Here is an 8,803-nt window from a genome sequence, read left to right on the forward strand (position 1 = left end):
TATTTATCTTTATTTCTTATTCGTCCCAGCATTGTCAATATATCCGTCTTTACGTGGGGAACTAATAACCGATTTGTTATGATACAGATCATTCTACAAAAAGAAACAATAAAAAAAATATACATAATTTTTTTATTAAAAATGTATTATTTCCCTTTCCTTAAATTCAATCTTTAGGACTCAAGAATTTTAACAAGGCACTTGTACTAATTTTAATTAACGGTACTATTTAACCAAATTACATTTTATATATACAAATATAGAGACCTAGGACTAGGACATGATAAAAAAAAATGCACATGCAAACACAAATATTTATCAAGCATTTATCGCTCTCTAAGATTAAATCTATGCCATTACAAAAAAGGTCGATGTGAGATTATTATTAGACCAAACTAAAAACCATTTGTACGTCATAAGTCAAAATATATGTACATCACATCTTTTAAAAAAAAAATTAACGGTAGGTAATCCTCGATCTTAAATTAGATTTATGAATATTAAAAAAATTATGAACTTAAAACTAGTAGCATCATGTGCTGATTGAGAGTGTGTCACTATAACAATTGATCATAAAGAATTGTTTGGCAGTTAGACATAAGGCAATGGTCATTTGGATTAAAGCCAATGGTAAAATAGCTTGATTTGGGGTATAAATTTGAAAGCATTAAGAGTCGTGTCTTTCAAACATTTAAATAAAAGCTGTCGCAAGGTCCATGATGATCCAAAAGACGATATGGTAAATTTTCACACTGAAACCTAAAATTCATAAATTAGAATGGAAATTCAAAGAAGGTTGATCTTTGGTGTGAGTTCACGAGAACATATATGGAGCAACTACGATCCGTCGGTAGGCTTGGAAGAAGTTGTAGGTGTAGATTGAATTCGACTTAACTCTAATGAGTATGTCATTCAGTTTGATGTCGAATTAATTAATTCCGAGCTTATATTTATTCTTATACGACGAATACTTTAGATTCATATAATAAGTTTAAAACGACATTCTTCTAATAAATTATTCATGATGGTTGAAGCCCAATTTCAGCATCAACGTAAGTTAGGTGGAAGGATCTAATAATATTTTTAGACTACAAATTTGTTCAATATACCGGGCCGGCTCAAATTTATTAGGGCCTTTAGGCGAATTAAAATTTTGGGGGCCTTGATGATAATATTAGGCTGTAACTTGTCAATATGTATGCAAAAAATATATTGTCAATTTTCGTTGGTTTATTAACCAGTATCAGATATGTAAACTTGAAACGTTAGACATGGTGAGTGAGAATAAAGATAGTGTTGAGGTGATATATATGTATATATATATGTGTATGTGTGTGCATCTAAAAGTCAATTTGAGTGTAATTGTAAGTACCCTTTTGGTAGTAAAACTAATAATCACTGATCTGAACATGAATAATGATAAAAAGGAAGAAAAAGTGTTATTTTTCTTTGAATTATTGTAGAAGAAAGGGGAAAAAGAAAGGCATAGAATACTATAAGAATAGGGACTAAACAATTGAATGTAAGAGTTGGAAATGATGAGGTTTTTTTGGTGATGATGGTGAGTGGGAAGCAGTGAGGAATAGAAAAGAACCGAATATTTAGGTTTTGGTGACATGCAAAGGTCGCACTGTGTCTCGTTGTTTCTCTAATTAATTACTTAATTTATAGTATTAACAATAATCAAACAAATATAGTCACATATTAGTCTCCTAATGTCCTCCTATGCATGTGTTGCCTTGCCTTGATGAAATCGAAATCAAGCACAGCGCGTGCCTGTTTGACTGTTAAATTTGTTTTGTTTTCTCTCTCTCTCTCTCTCTCTCTCTCTCTCTCTCTCTCTCTCTCTCTCTCAAACACACACATGGATTAATCAAAAGACCTGAATTCGATTGGGCAGCACAGCCTCAGCCTGCAACAATCTTTTTCTAATTAGCTTCATATCAATAATTTATTACAAGTATATACTAAACCAACTAAACATGCTTTCCATAATTATATTCTCTCGTTGTTCTATCCAATGTTATTCCCTTCAGGCATACTATATTTATGTAATATTTTTTTTATGATCCGCAACTGATTGTATAAAATTAACGTCTCTCTCTCTCAGAAGTGTACTTGTAACATTTTCGTAGACTGCGGAATGATAATTTAATTTATCAGCACCTATCGAATCAATGGCTTTATTAAACAGTGATCTTAGTCTCGTTGCATATTTTCTAATCAAGTTTATTCCAGTCATTCTCTTGTCGTTTTGCGTTGCTTTTGTGTTGTCCTATCTTCTCAATTTGTCACATCTCTATTAAGAAACAATTAATGCTGATAGAGATTACTGATTATGTAAATTAGTGGTTATTACAAATTAATGGCTGTGAGATGATCAGGATATAAATTATGAGGACGTGGGAATAATTTGGGTTATATTGCATTGACAATGGGACATGGGTCGATATGAGACATGCAATGCAAAGTGGTAATTTAATCCAAAAAGTTGGAATTTTTAGAAAGTTGGCCCGCTTTTCATTTTTGAAATGATCAAAACCCAACACCCCACTCTCCCACTTAACTTGAAGAGAAAAGAAAACAATAAATAGTTAAAGCGAAAATAGAGGATCTTTTTGCGAAAACTGTCTAACAAAGCAATAATAAATAAATAAGGCATCTTCAAGCATTTTTCTCATCGTTTTAGGGAAGAAAAAAAAAAATCTCGTCACCTATTCGAAACCCCATCACACCATGCTTAAAAAATGATAAACATTATTATTTCCTATTGGAGACGTATATATACCAATACTTTTTCGTGAGTAATTGCTGTTTGTTGGATGCAAATCATTGAGAGAATTCTACATTCTCATTCTATACCAGGCGCTACTTGTCCAGTATTAAATCAGATTTGACACTAATTTATATGTGATATAACATAATATTAGGTTGATAACGTGAAGATGTCAAAAATAGAGTTTATATGCTTAATTGCTCTTTTATTTTTTTTTATTTACAAAAATACCTTTGAGGGCAGCGGTGGCCACAACTACGGAAAATACTGAGTATTTTATTATCCATTTTTTAATACCAAATTTCTCATAAAAAAAAAATAGAATATATTTTTGAGTAGATGTCTGTTAGAGGACAAAAGCAAGAGTATGAGTTACTACGGCTTTTATGCTATAAGAAGTACTACTTAAATTAACGTGACGACAATAGAGAGTTTTGAGTAAAAAGAGTCCAACGAAGAAGACTCAACGATTTGCCCCAACGTTGATTTTTTTTTTTGCCGAATTCAATCGTTTTTGGAAAAGCTACACCTTTCCATTTCTCACTTTGACGAGAAATTACTTATTTTATTGCAAAAAAAAAAAAAAAAAAGTGCAAGATGTTACACAACATGTTTTATGTATGAGACTGCCGTATAGGAAAGTAACGAGCCAGAGACAACAGTTTGACCAGTTTTGAATTTTTTTTTTTTTTTTTTGAATTTCGTCTTTTAGGATCAATGATCATGAATGCTCAATGTTAGACCAGAGATTCACCTCCAATATGTGTATCTATGTTTGGAATAATCTCATGACTTGGCGAAGTAAAGAATAATATGTCGTAGCTGGATGCAGTGCGAAAGCCGAATTGTGATCTCAAAGTGGAGTCTGTGGAGGTTTGTGGTTAAAACGTTTAATCGTAGACATCAAGATTGAGCTCAATAGTCGTATAAAAACGTTATGCGATAATCAGGCTGCACTGAGTATTTCCAAGAATCAAGTCGAGCACGAAGATTTAAACACATCGAGATATATCGCCATTTCATCATCGAGAAGACCGAGTCTAAGAAAAATTATAATTAAGTACTCTAATGTCAACTTGTCATCAAATAGCTCATATCTTCACAAAATATCTTAAACGAGAGAACTTCAATGAATTTCAATCCAAGTTTGATTTGCTCAACACCTACCATCAAGCTTGAAAGGGAGTATAAAAAATCATTTGCACACCGGTATGAAAAGCCTTCATTAAAATTAATTTTGTATTTTCTCTTCTAGTGTCTATTCATATTCCATATGTATATATTCAATACTCATGTATCAAGCAAGTGTGTAAATAGATTGTATTATTCATTCATAGTATACAAGCAGAATGTTTTCCTTCACTCAACATTCTCTTTAGCGATGATTTAGATGAATTTTGAGTGAAAAACCTCCGTGGTTCGGTCACAACATTTTATAAATAAAACTGAAATAAACAAAATATCACAAACAATCAAAACAGGTCACAAATTATCAAAATATGTCACAAAATTACTTTTCTTATTTAAAGTTACAATTTCATTACATGTTAAATCAACCAAACAAACTTAATTATCACAAATTAATTAACTAATTATAAACTAAGCAACATAAATGTAATTATTAAACTAATTACAATTTCTAGGTAAAAAAAAATTGCGGATAGTGCTACTTTATTGTTGATTATCTCCTTGTTTTGATTCATGCTTTAGTTTCTCTTGTTTGTTTTCGTTTACTTAGTGTAATTTGGATATCATTTATAAATAGCTTGTATCTTTTAGGGGAAATTGTGGCAATAATACTCAATGTTTTTTCGAAATACGACTTAAATACTCAATGTTTTTTTTTCTTTGGAAAAAATACCACATGTTACTATAGTAAGGTTCCGTTACTACTAAGACCGTTAACTGGTAAATGAACGGCCAAGATTGAAGAAGTAATATTAATTGTTTTTTTTTGTATTTTATTTTCGAGTATTTGTAAATTAAAGGTTGAAATAAATAGGAAGGAAACGTTTGCAAATTATTTCTGAAGAAAAAAACCCCAAATTTGTGAAACCCCCAAATTTGTGAAACCCTAAATTCAAAAATCGTCATTGGCTCGAGAGAGTGCGGTGAAGCTGCGGTGTGTGGAGAATAGAGAAGAAGAGAGAGCTGGTAATCATGGCGGCGTCGGGAGTGGAGTGGCACGTTCGTCCGGTGAACTCGAAGAACCCTGTCGTCTTCTTCGACGTTACGATCGGAACAATCCCGGCCGGTCGCATCAAGATGGAGCTTTTCGTCGACATCGTCACCAAGACCACCGAGAATTTCCACCAGTTCTGCACCGGCGAGTTCCGCAAAGCCGGCCTTCCCGTCGGCTTCAAAGGCTCCAACTTCCACATCATCATCAAGGACTTCATGATCCAGGCCGGCGATTTCCTCAAGGTTCGTTTCCCTTTTTCGCTTTGCTCGCCAAGTCTTATCACGAAAATTATGTCGTAATCTTATCGCCGCGTTTACAATAAATACAAATTAGTAATGGTTCTTAGTCTGCTCTATTGGTAATCCGACAACGTTTTGTGGTTGTGAGGTTTAGGGTTTAAACCCTTTTTGGGATTTTAGGGAATTCGGGAAAATTATATGCAGGGATGTTTGGGATTTTAATTTTAAAAAAACTATTTTTCCAACATTTTAATTCCTCAGATACATAGATTAACGCCACGTGGATTTCCGTCTATCAGTTAACGGTCTTAGTAGTAACGGAACCTTATTATAGTAACATGTGGTATTTTTGCCAAAGAAAAAAAACATTGAGTATTTAAGTCGTATTTCGCGAAAACATTGAGTATTATTGACACCATTTTCCCTATCTTTTATTTTGAATTTAGTTTGTAAATTCAAAGGTCGTTCCGTATCCCTTGCGACCTGAGCCTGGGTTCGAGTTTAACATCATATCTTTTGTTCATTGTCCATTTTAGAAGCTACGTCGACCCTCTAAAAGGGACAATAAAATAAAATTGGTTTAAAGATCAGAGGAGGATTTGTCAACGCAGGTATTCATAAAGCTCATGATCAATAATCATGACTCAGCCAAATATAGAGAACCGTCCATATTTCTCTCTTCCCAAGCTACACGCAATGATATACGTACAATAAAAAACAAACTAGATTTCATTTTGAGGGAAATATCAAATAAGTATACCATACCTTGTCATAAAAAAATTATATAAATATTGTATGAGCTTTAATAATTTATAAATAGATCATCCATGCTTTTATGGGAATTAAGCTGCTGATATTCAATAAATTATATTGGCTAGAATTTTGTTTTCTTACTATAAATATTACTTATGATAATTTTTTTTGTATTTATGTAAATGAATCGTGATATAATATATATATATATATATATATGTATAGAAATTCCACCTGGTATGTGTATAAAAGAAAAAAAAAAGCACTAAAAAGAAAGGAAGTGCTTGATTGATCAATCTAAATACTTATGATGATTAAATGTAGTGAAAATAGAAGAGTATGTATATAAATGGTCTTTTCACAAACTAATCATGGACTCTGCATTAAGCAATGAATAGAAGACTTGGAGTGAGTGCAAAGTCAATAAAGTTGTGGAGTACAAAAACAAAACCAAACCAGATACTGTGCTTTGCGATTATATATGTCCAATCAAGATGGATCATTGGGCATGTAATTATGTAATGCTGGCTCACTAATTTCAAATTTAACCACCTAATGAAAGTCAGGCCCTAGATATTCGATTCAGCACATACAGCAAACTAATAATAACAAGCTGGTTCAGATTGGCCTGGGTTTTTGGTAGAAATTGAAGTCTTTGCATGTAATATTTGTCAACTTTTATTTATTCACGATGTGGATGTTTTTATATATATATGATCTGCTTTCCCAAAAAAATAAAAAATAAAAAAATAAAAAACAAAACAAAAACAAAAGCAGTTTCTACTCGAGTATTTTTTTTTTCTGAAAAAGTAGGCATGCAAGGTGATGTGTTGACTAGACTTGACGGGCTCTGAAATTGGTAATAGAATTATGGCAAATATTTATATATATAGGTAATATCTCATATATAGTAGTCACGCACGCACATACTCACATGAAACCTGAATAATATGGAATTAAAATCGTGTGATAAAAATAATATATACATACATGACTCTCAGTCACAGAAATGGATGGAATTAGGTCTATTCTGTCTGCAAATACGCCATGCACTGTTGTGTTGTTGTGTCTCGGTTTCAACGAAACAAAAATGAATTATTTATATATATGTATCCTTTCACAATCACATGCATGGACTGACATTTCCACTCATTACACCACATGCTCATTCTCATGCTCATGCAAACAAAACCCTAGCCTCGCTTTACTTAATTACTTTAGTCCTTCCTTCCCAACTCCCACACCACACCAAGTCCTTAATGGATAGAGAATTAGAGAATAGAGAGATAGAGCTAGCTAGTCCCAAACAGACGAACCACACATACCTATTTTTATTGTATATCATGGTGATGATGATGGCATTTATGATGCTACCATGACGTTATCATCAATCAAATACTCCACTTTCGTTCTTTTCTTTTGTTTTTATTTATTTATTAAATTTCGACTAGCTTAATACTAGATATTTTTTAATTTAATTTTTAAAAAAAGGGATTTGGTTTTGATGTTCATATTACATAGCGGCTCCAACTATTTAGTGGTGGGGGAGTGCTAGCGCAAATTAATATGCCCACTCACTTCAAGTTCTCAAATGTGAACACATTTATTTTTTGGAAAAGAATAGCTCTCTATAAACGATCATAATTCATTTGGTCCCACCTTAGTACGCTATTGAATTAAAATCCAATGGACTCTAATGCATGAAAATCATCTCTTGAGTCTTGATTATATAATTAATGCTCTCTCTCTCTCTCTCTCTCAAAAGTTTTGAAAGCATCCCATGCATGATTATTACGTATGCATCATGCTTTCTTTTCTAGCGATAATTTTCAATTCCCATTTTCAAAAAGTAAATATTTTTCTTGCCTAAATTATTTTCTTCATTTTAGTGTACACCCTTTTTGGGGGACTCAGTTTCAAACTTTTCTATTTCGCCAAATCCACAACTTCCAAGTTACACACACAAACACATACATATGTATATATGCGTATATATATATATATAAATATATGAGAGAGAGTTGGGATATTATGATCTGTTGCCGAAGAAATGATGAAAGAGAATCTTGTAAGTGAAATTTTGGTAGAAAGATATCGGCATCGAAGGGTTTTGCTTTCATGCTTTAAAACAAAGCTTAAGTCATTCCATGCCCATGCACTATCACAACCTCTCTCACCTCAGCCTCTTTCTCCTTTTATATATATATATATATTCTTCTTCTCACTGCACACATCACTATAAACCTATTTTAATTTCTTTATACGGATATTACTTCATTCTTAGACAAAACAAAAGCTATATCGTTGCACATCCTTATTTGGAGTAAAAGTACCATCACAAGCCATTTATTTTAATTTGATGATTAGCCAAAATTATACAAGGAAGCAAAACATTAACAAACTACAGATAAAAATTAGGTAGCTAAAATGTTTGGACAGACATGATAATAATGTCACATAACAGTGTGGGCATGATGTGTAAATATGCATTTTTTAAATGGGCAGAACAGTCTCATCAGTTGAACAAGCGCACCCTCATTATATATAATCTTAAAAAAAACATTGATGACATGATGACCTCTTGGCATGACATATACGTATAATATATGCTCAATATATTATAGTGATTCTTGTTGGTACTTCGTGATTGACCCGGTTTGAAAAGTCTTTTTTTTTGTTTGGGCACAAAGATGTTTTGATGAGCAGACACACAGAGATTATAGCGACCATGTTTGATGGGCTGCAAAGGAAATGCTCGGCTTTTCAGGAATGAGACTGCAAATAACAGTCACCAACATATAATTTCATTACCAGTTTCATATATATATATATATATATATATATATATATATA

The sequence above is a fragment of the Urtica dioica genome, chromosome 3 (assembly GCF_054948205.1).
Source record: "Urtica dioica subsp. dioica isolate 48M chromosome 3, U.dioica_male_clone48M_v1_H2, whole genome shotgun sequence".
Lineage (NCBI taxonomy): Eukaryota > Viridiplantae > Streptophyta > Magnoliopsida > Rosales > Urticaceae > Urtica > Urtica dioica.